The 23,853-nt window shown below is 43.7% G+C and overlaps 1 protein-coding gene across 5 annotated transcripts in view; it reads right to left on the bottom strand.

The window, feature by feature from the left end:
* ltb4r2a (leukotriene B4 receptor 2a) overlaps positions 1 to 23,853 on the bottom strand; it is a 37,504-nt gene that overhangs the window by 13,321 nt on the left and 330 nt on the right. Inside the window, exons 1-2 of one of the 5 annotated variants that reach the window (XM_066662237.1) lie at positions 9,559 to 9,617; positions 6,783 to 7,167 (exon numbers count right to left, since the gene is read on the bottom strand). The exons of 1 other annotated variant lie outside the window; for it this stretch is intronic. The gene's annotated coding sequence lies outside the window, so the exon portion shown is untranslated. Of the gene's footprint in view, positions 1 to 6,782; positions 7,168 to 9,558; positions 9,618 to 22,781; positions 22,908 to 23,853 lie in introns of those variants that run through there. 3 more of the 5 variants (XM_066662235.1, XM_066662240.1, XM_066662236.1) reach the window with 3 other exon arrangements.

Consider the following 23,853-nt stretch of genomic DNA (forward strand, 5'->3'; position numbering starts at 1 on the left):
CAAAACAAAACAAAAATAAAGCCCCTGCAGTCGCAAAACCATTGCTTCACACTTTCAGACCATGGCAGCTCTGTTTGTGTCTATCTCTTTGTGAAATGCACAGAGTCTGTGTTATCTTTGAAGGGAAAGCACTAATCTCCTGAGTTACTCAGTTATCTCTCCAGTTTCCGCTATTCACCGGGTCTCCTCCAGGGGATTTACATACTGTTACGATCCGAGCCCATGGAGCATGTAACCCACACACACACAAACTTGGATTCTTGACTCTATCAGCAGGAGACCACAAGCTCCATCACTGTGTCAGCGATCCGGGGAGTCTTTGAGAGAGCACAGTAGGCCTCGCTTTGTGGGCCCTCATTTCTCGGTTCACGGTGTTAGCTATGAGGGCATCTGCCGGCTGATGTGACAGATCTGGGCAGCGTGCGTTCTCCTACGTTGAGATATTTAGAGATCCTGTATTAGCTGCGGTTCGTAAAGAAGCACTGGGTAGGCCTCAGGTATCTCAGAGGAAGCACGTTGGGGGCACTGTGTGTGAAGACGTCTTATAACTGAGATGAAATTCAAAAATGAGGATTGTTAAATAAATAAAACAAGGTGCAGTGATTTATAAAAATAAATAAAAACACTAAAAGGTGGAGGGTGTTTCCTTGTTGCAGTTTTCTGCTACTCGGCGCTCCTGTTAGCAATGCTAGGTTTAAAAACACAATTCAGTAGAAGGTGAAGTTTCTAATCGCAGTCATTCTAAATATTTCTGACCCTAACCTTGTGTTTAAGGTAATAAGGCAATGTCCAGTCAAGGCTGTGGTGGTCAGCTTAGTCTTGCGAGGGGGTTAGGAGTCACATTTTGGCTGTATCTTCTAAATAATGTCTCTATTATTGCACTTAACATTGGTCTTAACACATCATACTGTCCACTGTATAAACTGCATATTGTATCTGTACAGAAGGCAACATTATTGTGCAATTTATAATGGACACTGTCCAAAGATAAACCTGTATCTCTGTGTTTGTTGATAATACGTTACTCCATCATTTGGACACAGCAGCTGTCCTTCACTCTGTGTGAATATTTAATGAAGAATGAACCAATAGAAATGCTCCAAAATTACTCTAAATAAAATCTTTACACATTGACTTCCATTGAAAGTCAAGAAGGTTTTAAACTTCTAGTGTAAAGCTGCCATTTTGTTTTTCTTTGGACAGCGACAATATATTTACTGCAATTTCTTCATTCTTTTTACAGAACACTATTGTTGCTATTGATCTATCCCCATTTCACCACATCAGCTACTTTCTCTTTAACCCAGGCGTCCGGATGCAGACATGCCCAGGTGAGTTCCCACCGGAGTCACCTCCCTGAGCCACATCTCACTTTATTAAGCCACTTAGTCACTGGGGCGTATTAACTTTGACGTGAGCTTCCAGACCAAACACACAGCTGTGTTTTCAGCTTCATGCACAGGGACTCGTGATTTAAGCTCTCAACTCAAAGACTCGAGGCCATCACATCCTCACACGAGACTGTAGACAACAGCAGAGAGAACTCACACAGAGGAAGCACACTGGAGAATAAAACAGCATCATTAGTGATGCTAGATGCTACAGTTTATTCTCCAAGGACTTTCCTAGTCATACACAAAGCCAATAACCCAGGAGGGTGAGGGTGAGCACACGCTTCCACTGTGACCACTGCTTCTTTTCTGTCTGCAACACCACTGTACAGCTAAACACCCTTGGAGGAGAGTGCTAAACCTCTTGATCTGTTATGATATCTAAGCATTGTGCTTGTGATGGAGAGGAGGCAGGGCCGACATTAAGACCACTGGGCTAATCAACGTGTGTGACTCTGCTCAGTTGGTTTGAGCTACGACTGAAGTCATTACCAGCACCACTTTGGTGTCGTCTCAAACCCCCGTCTCTAAGGGGAACAGTGGGCTTTGGAAACCACAACAACGGCGGCGGTAACGTTAAGCGGTGTTTACTCATGGTGTATTGGCGTGTTGTTGTTGTTTGGGACTGAACACAGCTCCGTCATCAGTTCAGACAGATCAGTAGAGTTTGTTCCTTCCTTGTTGCAGCGTCCAGCTCTCGCTGGATTCTTTCGCCGGCCACCGATCCAAGGAGCGTTTGACCCTCTTCAAAAGACCACGGCGTAATTTTACGAGCTGCCGTCGTGAGTCGGATAAAAACAAACGTGATCTCTGCTGCAGCTGGAGATTTTACAGATGGAGAGTTGGTGCTGGTCGTCTGCGTTGCGTGGCGTAGGGTGACGACTCTCTCTGGACAATCAGCGCTCTGCAAGGTTTACACGCCATGGTTTAGTCCCTACTCGACTCGCTCTGAACCACGAGAGAACAGCCACTAAACAAGAACCCGCTTCCAGAACCAGGACCTGATTCACCTGAGGGAGAAGAAGACAGACGAGCAGAGACAGTTGTAGAGTAAAGGATCTTTTCGAATGCTGTAATGAACAGTGAGGTAATGAGTGAATCATTCTGAACCAAGTGTTCATGATTCACTGAATGTAGAGTTGATAAAACAGCCTGACTAAAGAGTGCAGGGATGTATGTGTGCATGTACAGGACTCTATCATCATGGAAACAAGTTCTGCTGTGTTCCACTCCCCGAGGACGAGACCAGACATGAACCAAACAGCAGGGATTTTCATTTGCTGAGAACCTTTTTCACATCTTCCTCCTTCCAAACGGAGACACGTACAGACACGAGCATTAACAGTTTCAACATTAACATTTAATTTATTCCTCAGTTGCCGGGGTCCGTGTTGGGGTTGGACCAGATGTGTGTGCATTCCAAGGCCAGGTAGAAGCTTGGTTATGTGTGGGTAAACACAGTTCAGCGTGTGGTTGAAGGCTGAATATAAACTCGTACACACCCTCTGATGCTCACACCCTCCTGAGGAACAGACCACAACTGCAGTGCGAACACGTTCACAAGCACACCCACGCAGTGTGAGCACATTTCTACTGTTTCCACACCGTCCATTTGTTTTGCTCCACTTTTCCCTCAGGACCCCCACAGAGCAGGTGTGATGTGGTGGTGGATCATTCTCAGCGCTGCAGTGACACTGACGTGGTGGTGGTGTGTTAGTGTGTGTTGTGCTGGTGTAGAGGGGATCAGACACAGCAGTGCTGCTGGAGTTTTTAAACCCTGTGTCCACTCTCTGTCCACTCTGTGAGACACTCGTTGGTCCACCTTGTAGATGTAGAGTCAGAGACGGTAGCTCATCTGTCGCTGCACAGTGTGTGTCGCTCGTCCTCTAGTCCTTCATCAGTGACACAGGACGCTGTCGGCTGGATGTTTTTGGTCGGTGGACCGTTCTCAGTCCAGACACAGAGGGGTTTAAAAACTCCAGCAGCACTGCTGTGTCTGATCCACTCTACACCAGCACAACACACACTAACACACCACCACCACGTCAGTGTCACTGCAGCGCTGAGAATGATCCACCACCACATCACACATGCTCTGTGGGGGTCCTGAGTGCTGAGGAACAGGGGGAAAGTGGTCAAAGTGGTTAAGAGTACAGGGACTGTATTAAATAATGAAAGTGAAGGTGTCTGAATACTTTCCTGTCCCTGTATATTACTATGAGTGTGTGTGGGTGTGTTCTTGTGGTGAATGACACTTTACAGTGGCCGTGAATGCAACAGAGTGAGTGAACACCATGAAGATTTGTTTTCTGAACTTGAACTCTAACATCCTTCAGCAGCAATGTTTCTACTCCACTGCCTTCAGCAACAAAAACACAGCTCTGCCAAAAAAACACAGCACAGTCCAACAAGTCAGGACTCTTCAGCGCGAGGCAGGTTTTACCAAAACTATAAGGCAAAGGTCTCCAACTGACACAAGCATAAATATGAAGCTTAATGAGCAGCAATTATCAGAGTTCCACTGCAGTTGTAAACAATGCAGAAAGATAATTATGCTTTTAGAGTAATCCATTCTTTCATTCGTTCAATCATTCAGTCGTTCATCTTCAGTAACTGCCGTAACCTGGTCAGGGCACCAAACACAGTGTAACTAAAGATGCACACGAACCCTAGTCCTACCCCTGCTCTATGTAACTGGTGGAGGGTAGGAAACCACCGCCCACTCAATTTCAAGGCAGTGCTTTTAAATGGAACTATATTCTTTCATTTATTTTATATTTATATTATACATTTTATTACATTCATTTTCTGTAACCGCTTCATTCTGTACCACGACTCTGAAATGGATTAAACAGCCAAGAATATGATGATGATGAATTCACCCTGTTCAGGTTTGCATCCATCACAAGGTAAACTTCTCAGCACCTGTTCCTTTAAATGATAACGAACCGCTCGCTGTTCACCCCGACCCCGAGCGCACAGCAGTGAGGAGCGAGGAGCAGAAGCCCTGGTTTTTAGCCGTTTTCACTCTGTTCTCTTTCGTCTCCGTTTTTACTCAGTGCTCTTATTTCTCCGCGCTCTGTTTTGTCTGTTTTGCTGAGTCTCACATAAACACGGGTCCAGCGCTGTGATTGGACAGACTCAGACGAGGGGGCGGGACAGTTCTAAAGTCTCTGCAGTTGATGTCAGAAGCGGGGCAGAATCAGAACGTCTCGTTTTATCAGATGTTTCCAGACTAGGGTCTCACACAGAAAACTGACTGGGTGTGTCTTGTTTCACAGTGTGTGGGTTGGTCCCTAAATTAACATACAAATGCACTCAAGAAGCCAGTTTTCATAAAATGACCCCTTTAAAGCTGATGTGAAAGCCGGTGTCGCAACACTTTAAACCAGAAGCAGCCCCACAGTGACCTGGTGATGTAGTGAGGAACTGATTTGGTGCAAATTGCTTCCAAACATGTTTTTTCAAACGATTACATTACATTTTGTTCTTGGACAGAAACCCTATGATTCTTGTTCTGCACCTAGTGACTCCCATTGATCAGGAACTCTTTAGACTTTAGACCAACGTTCCTCTGTGTTCTAGTGCAAAATAATACGATGATCCCATTAAATAAAGTCTTTACACTGATTAACTTGTGTGTGTTAAGGTTCTATAGAGCATAAAGGTTCTAAAACAAGAGCAGAACCATTTAAATGTGTTTTTAAAAAACCCGCAGCACAGGTTTTCCATCACAATGACAAACAATTCAACAGAAGATGCGTGTCCAGGGGCAAAAATACCAGATCTTATCTAGTGTTACTTTAAAACCTGGCTACACCGTCAGAAACGGGTCTCTGTGGTGTCCCCTCAGTGGAACATATTCAGTGCGATGATTAGGGAACTGTACATTATTCAATTATAATTTTAGATTTTAAAGTCGTGTTGATGTCATTTGCCCCGTTTCATCTCCAGGACTTTTATTGTGCTCTTTTATTCTCCACAGTTGTATAATGAAAGATTACAGAGATCCCCCTCTCCTTCTGAAGAAGAGAATGTAATGAACCTTTAGGGAACAGAACTGGACTCTAACACCACTGCTGTACCTTTAAAGATACACTACACTGATTCTACATTTTACTAAACAATTAATTACTTGTACTCTTTCTATTTTCCTAAAGGTATGGGAGGCAAATGAGGTCAAAACTCACTCACACTATTACACTCCCACAATAACTTGTTTGATAGAGTGTATGTAAGAGTTTGATACTGTGTGTTGAAGTGTTTAATAGCATGTGTGTGACAGTTAGGTTTAGACGTAACAGGTCTCTCCTACCATAGCCATAAAGAAAGGGTGTGTATTCTATTCTATGTGCTGTTTAATGTAGTAGCAGACCACAGAGGGCTGAAAAATATCCACCACACAGAGCTCATATCACACTTAACTTTGGGGTTTGTCTTAATGATTTTCTGTGAGTTATTTACAGAGGCGGCAGACTACAGAGAAAAAACAGCCCCCGCAATAAGGCCAAACCCTTTGATTAGTGGATGGCAAACTGAAAACACAAAGTGTTATTGGTATTTACCTTCATTTTCATTCTGTCTGAAGAAAAACAAGGCAAAGCAAAAAGTAAAAATAAAATAAAATAAAATACATAAAAAGGGCACATTATTTACAAACAGTGTAGTGTATCTTTAAAGGTACAGCAGTGGTGTTAGAGTCCAGTGGTGTTCCCTAAAGGTTCATTACATTCTTTTCTCCAGAAGGAGAGGGGGATCTCTGTAATCTTTCATTATACAACTGTGGAGAATAAAAGAACACAATAAAAGTCCTGGAGATGAAACGAGGCGAATGAAAGCAACACAATTTTAAAAACTACAATTGTAATAGAATAAGGTACAAATGTGTTCCCAAACTAAAGGTAATGGATGTGTCACCCTTGAGAGCACCACCACAGTTTACACTACATTTTTTCAACATTTTGTGGCAATACATTTCTGAATTTCCCTCTGGGATCAATAAAGTATCTATTGATGTAAAGCACCTGTAGAGTACCATTTCCTTCTGAAAGTGTACATTCAGTTACATAAAATTTAACCATGTTTTTTCCTTCTGCTATAAAAGTGGCAAGGTTTTGAACTATCACTGTTTTTGTGACTGAAGCGTTCCTAAATGAGGAATGTATTTCCTGTCACAGGTTATTCAAGTTATTCAGTAACTCCTGTTCAGCTAATATACGAGCCTTCTGAGGTAGGAGTGGGTGGCTGAATTCCAGAGCTTAATAACCGGAATTAAAAGACCCCCAGGGACCGGTTCCCCAGACAGGGGTTAGATGTTATCTAATGCCGCAGTAGCACTGAGAACGGAGAGCCTTCACTGAAAGGGAAGACCTAAGACTAGGCTAAACTTACCCTAAGAGCTGGAGGCAGACAGAGGTCCTCACCTGGTCAGGGGCAGAGCTGGATGATAGAAGGCAGAAGAGCGACACTCTTTTTCTCTGCGACTCTCTGTGGTTTCCTATTTCTTTGGGGTGTCTTCTCAGTCTGTCTTTGTTTTTGTGTCTCTTCTCGTCCCTCTCCTACATTCTGTATTCCTTCGTATCTGGATCTCGCTTGCTTCTCTCTCACTTTCCCTTCTTCTCTGACTGTCAGCTCCACTGCAGCCACGCTCCTGGGGAGGAGAGGCGGAGTTACACTTTCCTCCTCCTCCTTTCTTCTTATCTGTCCTTATCTGTGAGCTTCCCATCTTATCTCCATGGGTGCGTGCCTCCACTTGCAGTCTTTTCCACGAGGAGCCCTGGAGAACAGGTTACGCAAACAAGAACGTCCATACACTTCATTAATCACACAGAGGGGAGTGAATCAGCCCCACTTCGGCTCCCCATCCCCTCACATTTCTCAATCTACATCCTGCCTCAAACACAGACCGGTTCAAAGGCAGGAAAGGGTTTAACAGAGACGTCTGTTAACACAGGGCAGGGTTACTTCATACATAAAGAGACACACGTGTGGGGACATTTATTGACATACTTTTAATGTTTTTCATAAGTAAAAATAGCTTTAAGGCAAACTAGAACTACAGCTCTCACTCCCATCTCCCCTTCGTGTTCATTCAGAAGCCTCTGGATGTTTTAAGGTGGAATGGTGTGTTTGAGTGAGAAGAGACTGTAAATAGTTGGTTGTTGAAGTTTAACTTTCTGTGACTTTTTATTCACTGTGTGAATTACAGAACATCATCTGTAATCACAGCTGTTTACGTACACCACAACACTGCTTCCATCACAAAAAGAGCAGAGAGCAGTAAATGGTGAGGAAACATTCTCTGAATTTTATAAAAAGTGTATTGGATTTAATTGTAAACATAGTCTTTAAACGCATAGTTCACAATTGTAATCACAAAACACTTTTTATAAAATTCAGATCTTTCCTCAACATTTGCTGCTCTCCAGTCTGTTTATGTGCTCACAACCAGTCTAATGTGTTCACAAAGCCCCAGTGTCTGTAAATGAATTATTCATTCATTCATTATCTGTAACCGCTTACCCAGGTCAGGGTCGCGGTGGGTCCAAAGCCTACCCGGAGGAAACCCACACAGACACGGGGAGAACACACCACACTCCTCACAGACAGTCACCCGGAGGAAACCCACGCAGACACAGAGAGAACACACCACACTCCTCACAGACAGTCACCCGGAGGAAACCCACGCAGACACAAAGAGAACACACCACACTCCTCACAGACAGTCACCCGGAGGAAACCCACGCAGACACAGAGAGAACACACCACACTCCTCACAGACAGTCACCCGGAGGAAACCCACGCAGACACAGGGAGAACACACCACACTCCTCACAGACAGTCACCTGGAGGAAACCCACGCAGACACAGGGAGGACACACCACACTCCTCACAGACAGTCACCCGGAGGAAACCCACGCAGACACAGGGAGAACACACCACACTCCTCACAGACAGTCACCCGGAGGAAACCCACGCAGACACAGGGAGGACGCACCACACTCCTCACAGACAGTCACCCGGAGGAAACCCACGCAGACACAGCGAGAACACACCACACTCCTCACAGACAGTCACCCGGAGGAAACCCACGCAGACACAGGGAGAACACACCACACTCCTCACAGACAGTCACCCGGACCGGGAATAGAACACACAACCTCCAGGTCCCTGGAGCTGTGTGACTGTGACACTACCTGCTGCGCCACCGTGCTGCCCTGTAAATGAATTGAATTGAATTTTAAAAAATAAATAAATATAAAAAAACACTGGCTCATCATTCCACCTTAAAAGACACAGAGCTTAGAGCTGTGTTTTCCCACAACTGTAGACACTGCCATTAACTCAACATCTATTAAACTATTAACCTAGTCTTAAAATATTAATTCACCAAAAATATAATGATTTAAATTATGCGGAGCAGCTTGTAGTCCCCAAAATTAAAGAAAAGTTCCCAAATTGTGAACAGGTTTTCATCTACAATATATATATATATATATATATATATATATATATATATAAAATCTTGCACACACATGCACCAAACAAGAACCAACCAGAAGAACAGAGTTTCCATCATCATCCAGCACCTGTCAGCAGAGGGACCATCTGTCAGACTCCATTGTGATGTATTCTTGCTTTAAAATATATATGCGGTGTATTTGTTGCTGTGTCCCTGTGGCCATGGGGCGTATATTGGAAAAACAATCATGTTTTTAAAAGCAAGCCTGTGTGAGTATGGGAGTGATATCAGCCATAGGGATCCTACACCAGCAGCTATAGTTTTATTACAATGGTACTGAAGAAGTGACCAAAGAGGGGAGGTGATCTGGAAAATTACTGATTGAAGAGTAAAACAATCAGGATGCACCCCGTAACACACACACACAGGCAAGTGATGGGCTATGGATAAATATGGTAATGTTTCTCCTTTTAAAAAAATTCAGATAAGAATAGAAAAGTGTACGGCTCAGATTACTGTCCTAGTTTTTGATTTCCTTAAACTGATCTAAAATAAATAAAGACGTTTACTCTGGAAAATGACGACCCGGTCTCACACCTATTACTGATATAGTCACATATACAGGGGACTGCAATTCGTGACATAGTCGCGTATTTTCGACATTTTATGCGACAATATCACGATCATAAGTGAATGGGTAATTACCATAGAAACCGTCATATCCGTGCGCCGTGTTATACGACAGTAACACGACAACTCTTCCTCATTATGACGTCATTACCAACCGTTAATACCATGGTCTTATTTTTATTTACGGAAAATATAACGTTACTAATTCATTATTTGCTAAAATATCGAAGCAAATAACGGCTAGAGAAATGTCCTTTTCAGTTTTAACCTTTTGAAAATTAGTCAAAATAACGTTAAGTGAAAGAAATGTTCTCGTTAGAGTTAAAGCTAAAGTAAGACACCAATAATAAGCATCGCTTACGAGAAATATTATAATAAAATACTTGGAATAAGAACCTATGATCTGTAATTCGCATTATGCCTTTTTCTATGTTATGAGTATTAACTGTAATGAGGAGGAGTTTCCTGTTACTGTCACATAGCGTTTCTATGGTAATTACCCATTCACTTACGATCGTGATATTGTCGCATAAAATGTCATAAATATGCGACTATGTCACGAATTGCAGTCCCCTGTATATGTGACTATATCACCAGTGAGAGTGAGACCGGGTTGAAAATAAAATAAAAACAAATATTAGCAACAATTATGAGAGATATAATAATGTGAGGCCTGATATAAAATGATTTTGTATGATATGCTGATACAGTTTTTCTAATCTACATAAAATAACACAAGACACGAAGAAAACATTTACAATGTATAACAAAAAATGATGAAGGAAATTGGACAGTGAATGGAAAAGCATGGAGCCCCTAAGGTGACATGTTAGGTTTATTTGGCAAGTCATGGCCACTATATAAATGGGCTCCATATAAAAACAAATAGCTAAAACTAGCATTTAGCTCTAGTTAGCTACACTAATTTTGTGTTTTCAGATGTAAACGTCAAGAATTTCACTTGTAACACTCTGTCTCTCTTGCTCGCTCGCTCGCTCGCTCACACACACACACACACACACACAAAGTGGGTGTTCTGACATGTTGTGCTACGTTGTCTGTGTGCTACTTTGCAGCTCTGCGCATGCTCAGATCCAAATGTTTTCTTCATGTGTTTTACGTGATAAATCGATTTTTCTCGGGTGCGTTACACAATTTATTTTTACTGTTATTATTATTTCAGTGTTCTACAACTACACTGTAAAAATAACAACTAAATCCAAAAATAATATATTTTAATAAGGGGATTTAGGCTGTGCATATCACCTGCTTATACTTCTACAGGCAGCATTTTCTGATAAACTATATTGAGCTCATCAGAGTATCTTACCTACTGTTTTATCTAAACAACTGTACATATTAAATTACAATATGCATTCAGAGAGCATTCTCAATACTCACTACCCTCATCATAAGGGGATGCAGTGTAATTAACAGCTTTTTACTTATAGGGTATTTACAGTTATCAGTAAATACACGCCCATACTTGCAATTCCAATACTGTACACAAGGTGGCAGAGTCTACCTTTATTTGAGAAGTCAAGAAAGTTCAGCTCAGTACAGACCTGATCATCTGCACAGAGTTAGGATTGAATTGCCTTTAACTGAACATATTGAACATATCTTCAAGCCCAAAGACATGCAGAATGTTTTACAGATTAATTTAATCAGAGACTGAGAATGAATGTGATTATTACAGTGAATAACTCTCTACCAGAGTGAGAGCGATGTGCCTTGTGTTACACTAATAGAGAAGTCGTGGTTGGGGGTAAAAACAAAGAAATTAATACTAATGCCCAGATTAATAAGATACTACAGTTTGTCAGTGAGAGTGAACAAGAAAGCATCATACCGGGGGAGGGGGGGGGGACTGTAGCTTGGCAAAGAGTAGAGCATTTCTGGAATTCTCAATCTGATCGGCATGGACCACTCTTCCACAGGGTGGAGATGGCAGCTTTACAAGGTTCGTGTTCTTATTGTGCAAAAGCATTCCTTTACTTAATTTTATTGCCTGTGACACATTTTCACATTTTCATAACACTGTCATTTTCACAAATCATTTTGAAGAAATAGAAAATCAAGCCCTGTCTTAAAGGAAAAGCAGAGGATTCTGGAGGACTACTGTTCTCACGGCAAAACATACTCCCCCTAAACATTGTATTAACGCAGAATTTCCACATCCTTTAAGGTGGAATGGTGTGTTTGAGTAAGAAGCAGCTAGCTTATTTTCGCTGAACGTTGTCTGTAAAGTTTTATTCACAGTTTGAATTCCCACGTGTGTAACTCGAGCTGTTTAGTTTTGTAGCACATTCGCTCTATGTTTACTTTCACGCAGTCAGCGCTCAGTTCCACCTTAAGTGTTCCACACCTATGGAGCAGGAATACAGAAATATACTCATCTCTCTTCATGCTTTTCAATGTTCCGTGTCCTGCCACCATCCAAATGTCGTTTCTTGGCCGAGAGAGAGAGAGGCAGAGAGAGAGAGAGAGAGCACAAGAGAGAAATAGACTGAAGCACTTCCCATTTACAGAGCCATCAAGGTTCGGTCTCTGAATTTTATAATAAAGTCTCTGAACACATTTATTGTATTATAACCATGAACTCTCATAGCCAACACATTCTAGCAGGGCCCACATGTTTTGAACTTGAGCTGGGATCAAGAAGGCCATGGGCCCTGGGTGGAGAGGTACATGGCCTGTTTGTGCAGCCCATTAACTCTCTATAAGTGGGGTCCCCATACGTCCAGAACAGGTTGCACTAATTTAGGTGACCTGCTCATGTTTAACACGCCCTGGTCCCTTCACTGACCCCAGAGGGCATCCATATGTGGGGCACAATTCACTTGTGGTCAAACCTTGCTGGTACCCAGTTGGGCTGCTCATTTGGACCCCACATGGGTGTGTAACTGGGGGTCTACAAGCTTCGGATGTAAACATTATGTGTGAAATTTATGTTAATGCACAGCAATACAACAACAACAACACACACACACACACAGCAGTGGTCAGCCATCCCAGTTCCTGGGGAGCAGTGGCTTGTTCCTCAGCTGTGGATGTTGTGGAAGGAGAAAGCACTGTTCCTTCATCTCATTGTCACAGACTGCCTTTCAGGGCCCAGGTGATGCTGGGATTTTTCTGTGAGGCGAAATCAACAACAAAATCAACAACAAAAGCCTGTGTAAAATTGTAATACAAGCCACAGATTAACCCTTCAGCATCAGTCCTTCCTCTGACCACACACCTGGAACACCCCACAACACCTGAGATTTGGAGACCGACCAAAACCATCCCAACACAGAATACATCCCACTGTCCTCCATTCACTCTGCAGCGTTTTAGCCCAGTTACAGCTCTGAATACACTGGTAAAAAGGTACTACAGACTTGTCTTGAATAACACTGAATGTACTGAGGTGGCTCCTGCCAGTTTTGTGGTGAGGACTTCCCACGATTAGCTCACTGCGTTAATCAGGAACATACAGCACTGCCACGATGCATAAAGCCTGTTTTCTTTTCTTGTTTTAACTGGCCGTTCACCATCCGAACCACTGTATTGACTCTGGCGAACAGAACACCCCGTACGTTCACTTCAAACTAGTGCAGAAGGCTCAGGGGGTGGATGGCACCTCGCCACCTTGATGGGATCCTTTTCAGATCCTAAGATCCCTTGTAAAATGAACGGAAGGCAAGCCGATACTAGGTAACAGGCGATGATTTGCTCGTGTTTGCCCTTCGTGACAGAATTATTGCCTTGGAATGGCCTCAGTGCTTTCACAGCAGGCACTATGTGGTTTAACCGCACTGGCTCTCGTGCTGTAACTCACAGAGGTCGGTCAGGAACAGGCCTGGTGTTCTGCGTCTTGTCATCTTTTCGTGTTAAACGGGGGTAAACTGAAGGATTCAGTTCCTGAGTCCAGCTTTAAATTCAGTTCAGACCCAGCGTAAGCCTTTGTAGTCACGGATAAATGGAAATTTTAGAGAGCATTTTCCTTTTAGCTCAAAGAGTGTCAACCAACTGAGATGTTGTTGCGCGGTTGCGGAGCTAATGTAGCTATGTGATTAGTGTATATGCCAGCAGCGTGTAAATTAGATTCCGTGTTGTTATGTAATCACAAACAGACTTGTTTATGTGGTTTCAGAAACTGTACGACATACTATTCGTATAATAGCGGACAAATGTTTGCTGCATTAATAAACACAGGAATCTATTTGGTCTGTACGTGTGACTCTGCTTTCACAGGTGAGAACTAGACATGTGCAATATTGATTTAATTAATTATTTAATCACTTACTGATAAAACACTTAGGTATCAACACACAAAAATAGAACCTAAAGCCACACAGTGGAGCTGTTGCACTTTATCTGATGCATACGTATGTATCATATACACCTCAGACATCAACGACGCCCCCTGCTGCTCGTCTTGGCATGTGTTAGTCGTGTTTTCATGTGGACAAGTGTTTTTGAAAATGATGTTTTTGTGGATGTTATTTCGGAACGCTGTTCACTGCTGTACGCTCGGGGTCAGGGTGAACAGCGAGCGGCTCATTATCATTTAAAGGAACAGGTGCTGAAAGCGGGCGTTCTGAACAGGGGCTGTTTACACAGGGGGAGAACACTGCTGTGGGGCTCGTGGGGTTTCATTAAGAAACAGAACTGTGTTCCACTGTGGAGAAGAAGGGGAATATGCCACTTTAAAGTACTTCAAATAAAAATATAAACCGTATTGGGTTTCTTTAGTTAACAACCAGTATTCAGGGATCCAGAAAGTGCCCTCTGTAATTAAAGCCTTCCCGATACTGTTTAACACCAGTGGTGCAGTGCACGCTCCATTGAAGCGAGCTTTACAAGGCAGAGCTTGCTTCCTCCGTTTGCTCCAACAAGTCAATAAAAGCCGCTGGAATGCCGAACATCTCTGGAAGGCGAGATACGCAAAGGGCGGGGGTGGAATTTAATCAGGGATAAAGTGATCCCGCCATTACAACGCCAGTGCTACATGCCCAAAAAACACACCCCTGACTAAAGTAAATAATCGATGACAGGGGAAAGTGCTCTGGAGCCGGAGTTGCCAGTCTGTCCATCACTCTCCAGCTCCCCTCCGGGGGTGCAGGGCTTTGAGAGAGTGGAAAATCTGAAGAAGTGCTGCATCGCCCTCAAAATCCAGGCCAGATGTTTGTGAGGGGGGTGAACAAGGCCGATTAGTATCATCCGTTGTGGAGAAGGCCACATTCACACGATGTTTGGACATTTGCTTACAAGGCAGGCTGTTTGTCGTGAGGTTTCTATGAGCACTGAGTGAAAATTCGCATGGGTTCATGGGACATTCAGCCTTTTTTGCTGCTCTGAATTTGACGGATCAAATATTTTGAACAAAACCTTTTACTGGGTGTTGCAGCACCTCCCATGTTTGTTGAGATTATATTACAGAGCTATATGTAGTTTTAATAGTTTAATAAGACAACAGCCACTCTTCTGGAGAATTACAGTTCACACAACAAACCCATTCACGACTTTTAAGGTGGAGAGGTGTGAGTAAGAAGTGACTGTATCTTGTTGGTACTTGTCTACATTTTTATTCACTGTTTGAAACTCATGTGTAACGCGAGCTGTTTAGATTTGTAGCACTTTCCCTCTGTGTTTACTTTCATGCAGTTAGCGCTCTCCTGAATTTAGAGTCAGTTCCACCTTAAGTAATGTAACTGTAACAGCAAAAATAAGTCAGTGTTACCCCCCTATGGAGCAGGAATAGAGCAACATCCTCATCTCGGTTGGTGCTTGTCAATGTTCTGAGGTCTCCATCCTAACACCTCCAGATGTCATTTCTCAGTCATGGCAAAGAGAGAGAAGCGCCTGAGCCAGTTTCAACCGAGACACATAGGCTATAGAGATACATCTGTTTGTGTAGACACCTGGCTGCGTTGTTAACGTAACTGTTTACACTCTCTATGTGCTACGCTTGTAGTGGAGGCTTCCACTAGAGGGCAGACCAGAGAAAGACAGGGGTAATTGTGGACTCTTCTCTGACACAGACTTCTTTAAATGTTTCTGCCATTGTGATGCTGTTGATAATAATGCACTGCCCCCTACAGTTTATGCGTGTACTGCACCTTGCGTACGTGTAACGTTTATTTATTGAGGATGATGTGCACAACCACTGCACCAAGTGGATGCAGGATACACAACGCAGCCATGATGAGGATGCCAACGCATAGTTAACAGCAAGTATATTTTTACCCTTAGTTTTTCCCCCTCCCCATTTACGGAGCCAGGGCTGCATTCAAACACCAGAACTTTTTCCAGTGTAAACAGAGCCAAGACCAGCAAATAGTGAGGAAACATTCTCTGAATTTTATAGAAAGTGTTTTGGACTAAAATCATGACTTCTGACATCAAGACTTTGAAACTATCGTTTTCACGGATGTACAACTCGGAATGTCCAAAGGTCTGCAGCCACACGTTAAAATTTGTGAACAGAGCACGTACTCAGTTGTGCTCACGCAGCTTGTGAAGCATGAAACTAAGAAGGATGCTCACGAGCAGCTGCATGAGCTTCAAATCACTTCGCTTAATGCCAAGGGGTATAAAGCATCCTTCCCAGGCCCCCCAGCATCGGGCTGTGGAGCAATGGAACTGCATTCTCTGGAGTGATGGAGCAACATCAGTACCTTTGGGACAAGTTTGAGTGGTGTTTATCATCCAGAACTAATCATCCAATGCCAGAACTTGACCTCAATAATATTCTCGAAGGCTAAATGACAACAAATCCTCACAGCAATGTTACAAAATGTAGTGTAAAGCCTTCCCAGAAGAGCAGAGGATTTTACTGCCGCAACAAAAAGAGGGGGGAGGGGGAGGTTAACTACAAATGCCCTTTATTTTAGAGGAAATGTTGGATGAGCAGTAGAGGGACCCTTAAAGTGCTTTTCAATTGATTTATACCACTTATGAAGAAAGTAAATTTGAATTTGAACGTGTTTAGCGCTGTCACACAAGCCCTTATTTCTGACCCTCATTAATCCCTTGCAAAACAGGGGCCCCAAATTATATTTTTTAAATTTACATCATCTAATGATTGAATTATATTCACTGTTCGCCCCGAGCCTGTTCCATCTTTAATCCATAATATAATATCTTCTGCTATATTCACTTGTGTTCTCGTCATTTCAGATGTTTAGTAAAAACCAACCAATCATTTAAATACTCTTTGAAATACTGTTTTAGCATCAGGCCCCTAATTAAAGTCTTTGTTTAATTTTACGTGCACTTCTGAGAACCACTGTCTCATAATATATATATATATATATATATATATTTTTTAATTAAATTTAAGGCTAAGCACCACTTAATGGAGCTCCATGAATATTCCACATTATTGTAGTCACTGACAGATATAAGTATGAATTAAAATGAAAATAGCAGCTTAATTTGCTTTAAAACTGACGATTTTATTAAATTGACGGAAAAACCCGAGCTCGCTACGGAAATTCTTGAACGCAACCGTGACGTCACTGGTGGACAACAGCTGAACAACGCCGCGGTAAAACACCGTTATGACTGACTGTTATGACAGTATCTAGCTAAATAACCAACATTATTCATGACAATAGCCTAGCAATAAGCTAAACTCAAATGTAGAGGTACCGTTATTCTTGTAAATGTGATCGAAGTCGAACTCGAATTCATCCGACACTATAAACCTCCGTAATGCAGCTACGTAGCCGAGTATAATCTGAGCACCAAGTTTAGCGAGTCAAGCTAACGTTAACTAACACCAACTAAAACAGGCGAAGTGAGTGTCCTTACCCTGTTTACCTCCATGTTACAGAGGCTCTTCAACACCTTTCGTTGGTGTCCTTACATGTCCATATTGTTGGAAAAGCGCCAGTGAAATGAGCTACAGATAACGGAGTGAGCGGATGGTCCTTTCCAAAGTGCCCGTTTAAAGTCGACAAATTTAGTCCATTTTCTGGATATTTTGGGATCTTTGGGCCATTTTTGCACAGATGTCCCACTGTACATTGAATGATTGCAGTCAAAAACAACACACCTTTTCGTCATTTTGCATTAAATTAAGTGCAGCTTCTAGAGTTGTTGTCCACCATCTACGTCACAGGCAAGACGCCTATTAGAGTTTCCCAACACCGTTGGGGGGGGGACCAACGTTCTTTTAAACCTTACTCCTTCAATTAGTAAGAAACAACATGTTTTCTGACTATCAATAAACACAAGTTAGGAACTCAAATTCCACTGTATTTATTTGTGTGACACTTTCATAGAGCTGGTGCTTAGCCTTTAATAAATATGGAGCCCTTTTTTTAAATAAACCATACATGACACAAAGGAATATATTGAAATCACTAATTAATTCATAGTGACCACAAGATAAAAATAAAATATATAATATATTTGGCCAAAATCTATTATCTCATGGCCTCAATTAAAAACAACCACTAAGTCTCTTTTTCTTTCCCTATGGAGCCCCTATGGTGACAATGTACTTTCAATGAACATAAAAATACCTGTACAGCACTGTTCCTCTCTCTGCACTCAAGCTGAATGTTCTTTATCTGGCTCACGAACAGTCGTCCCAATACGTAACACTATCACCTCACCATAGCGTCACTCCGTGGGGACTTCACACTGGCACTACAGTAGCTTGATAAATAGACCCATTTCCTTGGTATGAGTAGGTTTGTGCATCTGTGCCACTTTCTAAGCAGTGCTTGCCAAAAGCAATGAGTGACCTCATCTATGTCTTTATCCGGTCTCAAATACCATCCAATCTCACCTTTTCTGAGTTTGGTTTCTCTAAAGCAGCCTGGCTCTGCTCAGCTGACACTGGAAACGTAGATTCATTCAGGAGTTCACAGATAATTTATTCAGAGTGTTGTTTCAACCCAATATTCCAACTGAGCGCTGGCAAGGCCTCATAAGCCCCGGTGAGGTAACTTTAAACTTTCCAATTTGCACGCTTATGCCTACAAATTAAAGTTAATAGTTTGGCAAAAAATCTAATTTACACAGTTTTCCACTTACCCCAGATGCAGTCGACCAGCCAAGGCTCCTGCAGTTCTGTGTCCAAGCTTAGCTTTTGTATTTTAGCGCTGAACCTGTAAGGCTAACACTGCTAATGCTAGATGTCAATAGACAGCTAAACCTTTTCTGTACCTCCCAAAAACATCTCCACATCCTTAAACCACCTCCAGGTCTTCATTCGAGCTCAGACAGTGTGTGAGGAACCCCCTGGTATGTGTGAGTGATGGGGTGAGTGTGTGAGGAACCCCCTGGTATGTGTGAGTGACGGGGTGAGTGTGTGAGGAACCCCCTGGTATGTGTGAGTGACGGGGTGAGTGTGTGAGGAACTCTGCTGGTGTGTGTGAGTGACTGGGTGAGTGTGTGAGGAACTCCCATGTGTGTGAGTGACGGGGGTGAGTGTGTGAGGAACTCCCATGATGTGTGTGAGTGACTGGGTGAGGAACTCCTCTGCTGTAGGAGTGACTGGGTGAGTGTGTGAAGAACTCCTCTTGTGTGAGTTTTGTGAGTATGTGCAACTGTCCACAGGCCTTCTAAGGATGTGTGAGTGACTGGATGAATGTGTAGAATCTACAGGTGGGAATGTGTGAGTGTCTGGGTGAGCGTGCGAATTAGTGTGTGAGTGTCTGGGTGAGCGTATGAATTAGTGTGTGAGTGTCTGGGTGAGCGTGTGAATTAGTGTGTGAGTGTCTGGGTGAGCGTGTGAATTAGTGTGTGAGTGTCTGGGTGAGCGTGTGAATTAGTGTGTGAGTGTCTAGGTGAGCGTGTGAATTAGTGTGTGAGTGTCTGGGTGAGCGTGTGAATTAGTGTGTGAGTGTCTGGGTGAGCGTGTGAATTAGTGTGTGAGTGTCTGGGTGAGCGTGTGAATTAGTGTGTGAGTGTCTGGGTGAGCGTGTGAATTAGTGTGTGAGTGTCTGGGTGAGCGTGTGAATTAGTGTGTGAGTGTCTGGGTGAGCGTGTGAATTAGTGTGTGAGTGTCTGGGTGAGCGTGTGAATTAGTGTGTGAGTGTCTGGGTGAGCGTGTGAATTAGTGTGTGAGTGACTGGGTGAGCATGTGAATTAGTGTGTGAGTGACTGGGTGAGCGCTCGCATTAGTGCGCGAGTGACTGTGTGAACGTGTGAATTAGTGTGTGAGTGACTGGGTGAGCGCTCACATTAGTGCGCGAGTGACTGGGTGAGCGTGTGAATTAGTGCGCGAGTGACTGGGTGAGCGTGTGAATTAGTGTGTGAGTGACTGGGTGAGCGCTCGCATTAGTGCGCGAGTGACTGGGTGAGCGTGTGAATTAGTGTGTGAGTGACTGGGTGAGCGTGTGAATTAGTGTTTGAGTGACTGGGTGAGCACGTGAATTAGTGTTTGAGTGACTGGGTGAGGGCGTGAATTAGTGTTTGAGTGACTGGGTGAGCGCTCGCATTAGTAGTGCGCGAGTGACTGGGTGAGCGTGCAAATTAGTGCACGAGTGTCTGGTTGAGCGTGCGAATTAGTGCGCGAGTGACTGGGTGATCGTGCGCATTAGTGCGCGAGTGACTGGGTGAGCGTGTGAATTAGTGTGTGAGTGTCTGGGTGAGCGTGTGAATTAGTGTGTGAGTGACTGGGTGAGCATGTGAATTAGTGTGTGAGTGACTGGGTGAGCGCTCGCATTAGTGCGCGAGTGACTGTGTGAACATGTGAATTAGTGTGTGAGTGACTGGGTGAGCGCTCACATTAGTGCGCGAGTGACTGGGTGAGCGTGTGAATTAGTGCGCGAGTGACTGGGTGAGCGTGTGAATTAGTGTGTGAGTGACTGGGTGAGCGCTCGCATTAGTGCGCGAGTGACTGGGTGAGCGTGTGAATTAGTGTGTGAGTGACTGGGTGAGCGTGTGAATTAGTGTTTGAGTGACTGGGTGAGCACGTGAATTAGTGTTTGAGTGACTGGGTGAGCGCGTGAATTAGTGTTTGAGTGACTGGGTGAGCGCTCGCATTAGTAGTGCGCGAGTGACTGGGTGAGCGTGCAAATTAGTGCACGAGTGTCTGGTTGAGCGTGCGAATTAGTGCGCGAGTGACTGGGTGATCGTGCGCATTAGTGCGCGAGTGACTGGGTGATCGTGCGCATTAGTGTGTGAGTGACTGGGTGAGCCTGTGCTGGACTGGCCATTGTTTCCAGCCTTGCACCCAGTGATTCTGGGTAGGCTCCACACGCACTGTGACCTTGATCATGTTGAACATCTTACGGTAGATGAATGAATGAATGGAGCAAAGTTTGGAGTCCTGCACAACACCTAGTGTCCAAACTGGCTGCCTGCTACCTTCAGCTACTGACGTTTTGTTCTTGTTTATAGATAAGACACGTGTGCAGGACCCCAGTGAAACCTGGATATGGTGTGAGAGGAGAATTCTGGATGTTTAATCTGTTAAATTAAACTAAAGAAGCAAAATGTAGATGTTAGAAAAGTTTAATCAGCTACCTCTGGGATAAGCTGAGAATAACGGCAGATGCCCAAAGAGTCCTAGAGCACGTTCTTAGTGTCCTACTTTGGGTTTTAGCTGGACTGCCAGTGCAGAACTTGACTTACAAACACTTGTGCATCTTAGTAGCTCTTTATTTGTACAGAACAATACCCCCCCCTACCCCCCCCCCTCCATAAACCCCACATTGTGTTAGCATTACACAGTCCTCCGAGACTTCAATTCTTCAAGGATCCCATCAAGCTCCTTAGTCATGGAAATTCTGAGTGAACTTTTTCCATTACATTAGAATATGTTTTATGTTTCTGGACACTCAGCATCTTTTGCACAATCTGAAAAGAGACGCCATCATGCTATCAACACCCAGCACACATTTCCAACCTCAGCATGTGGTCCTCGGGAATGGAGACGGATTGAGGGTAGTTAAGGGGGATGAACTTCGTAAGGTGTGCTGGTAGTTGCAGGTATAAGCTGTCGGCACTATGTCTTTCCATTACATTTAATGTAATAAATGCATAACCCAGCCCTTCAGTCCTGGCCCACTGGATCTGTCAAGACCTAATGCAGATAAATACAGTTGGGCAAGAGATGATTCAGAAGCGAGAAGACATCCAGTCTCCTGCGACCCACAGCAGAAGCATCCCAGTCTCAGGAGCAACAAATAGTGCTTGGCAAGCACAAGCCGAGCATGGAGTCGAGAGGGTAGTGACTGATCATGTTTCGAGCAACTCAACAGAGCGAGGGTGGACACGCCCGGCGTGATTGAGTGGGATCTGGCTGTGTTCCTCTGTGGGAGCAGAGATCAGCTCTTCCCGATCTCTTTCTCTCTCTGCCACGATCTGAGCTCAGCCTGAACAGACCCAGTGGGTGTCCATGAGTAAGACACTCATGATGAGAATTAATTTTCACTAACATCTGACAAGAGTCTGGTTCACATTAACAAGCCAAGCTGACCCATGAAAGGCCAAGCGCTTATTCTAGATCAGGAGTTCCCAACCGTGTCCCTGGGGTGTTCCCCCTGCTCCCCACACAGCTAATCTGATCCATCATTTCATTAACAAGACCTTACTGAGATGAGGCGTGTGTGTTGGAGCAGGAACACACAAAAATATGCAGAACCAGTTTTGAAAAACCGTTCTAGATAGCGGAAAGTATGTGGACATATTGGGTAAGATTTATAAGGGATGATAAGACATTTTTATAAATGATTCTCCAATGACAATGGCCATCTTTACCATTCATTCATTCATTATCTGTAACCCTTATCCAGTTCAGGGCAGCGGTGGGTCCGGAGCCTACCTGGAATCATTGGGCGCAAGGCGGGAAAAACACCCTGGAGTGGGCGCCAATCCTTCACAGGGCAACACAGACACACACACATTCACTCACACACTAACACCTACGGACACTTTTGAGTCGCCAATCCACCTACCAACGTGTGTTTTTGGACTGTGGGAGGAAACCGGAGCACCCGGAGGAAACCCACGCAGACACAGGGAGAACACACCACACTCCTCACAGACAGTCAACCAGAGGAAACCCACGCAGACACGGGGAGAACACATCACACTCCTCACAGACATTCACCCGGAGGAAACCCACGCAGACACAGAGAGAACACACCACACTCCTCACAGACAGTCACCCGGAGGAAACCCACGCAGACACAGGGAGAACACACCACACTCCTGACAGATAGTCACCCGGAGGACACTTCTGGTTCTGGTGTGTAAATACTGTAACGGTTTATAACAAGCCTTCTATTTGCATTGTAAAAGTTTCAGAAATTGGATGTCCTTTAAAATCAAAAAGGTCCCCTTACAAATGCTGTCGTCCTGTGAAAATGCTTTGTGTTGTTAAAGTCCTCCTACAGATTCAGACAGCCCGGGTTTCAGATGTCACAAATCTAAAGAACCAATGCTGAGAACTCAGAGGTGGAGCTTTCCAGCTGGAGTCGAGTGGTGAAGAGCTTGGTGAAGAGAGGCAGGGACATAAAAGTACCAATGGAACCCTTAAGGGGGCAGTGCAGTCCATAGCTCAAGCCAAACAAGACCCCCAAGTACAACAAGACCACTCTCAAATCACCACAGTGTACACCACTACATTCGTCTTTTTATATTAAAAAATGTTAACACCACCACTTCCTCCAACATCAGCAGATTTGTTGATGTCATCACCACTGCCCTCTAGTGGGTGTACTTCTTAACGTCCACTCCAATGTAAAGGACTCATTGAAGTATGTGGGCAGTGATGGTTACAACTTTTGAAACAGAGGTATTCATTTACATGTAAGTGTCAAAAAAAAACACATATCTCCATTTATTTTTAATTTTCTACATCATTTGAACACAGCAGCTGTCCTTCACACTGTGGCTCGTGCAGTTAATGCCACTGAGAGAACCCCAGTCTTTGCAAAATCTGTCTGTACGGGAGTGGGTCAGACTTTTACTCTTTTAAAAGCAATTTTAAAGCCTTCTTGGGTAGCTTTGATCTTTCCAGTAGATTACTGTGATTCAGCTGCCAGTTTTAAACACGTCCGGACCTGTCCAGTCTTTCATAGCACATAAATATCTCAAACACGCCTCCAGTTCTGTTCCTCCACAATCTTTGGGATTTTGTTGCATTTGAAGCTTTTCTACTCTTTCTTTAATCATACTTATTTTAATGTTTACAGCAGTTTAGCCCCGCCCACTCACACTGAAGTTATAAGGAGTGTCCAGCAATTTGGACAAGGCAAAAGAAGCCAACCAATGTCTAAGGCTCTGAACTTACAGAATAACACGAAGAGAAGCAGAGCACTTGCATGGGTTATAAATACCGACCATATTAAATATGATGCAGCGCCGTGTGGATTTCATGAGCTCCAAGGTCACAGTGTCTGTGTTTGAGCCTCA

The sequence above is a fragment of the Hoplias malabaricus genome, chromosome 2, assembly GCF_029633855.1.
Source record: "Hoplias malabaricus isolate fHopMal1 chromosome 2, fHopMal1.hap1, whole genome shotgun sequence".
NCBI classification, from domain to species: Eukaryota; Metazoa; Chordata; class Actinopteri; order Characiformes; family Erythrinidae; genus Hoplias; species Hoplias malabaricus.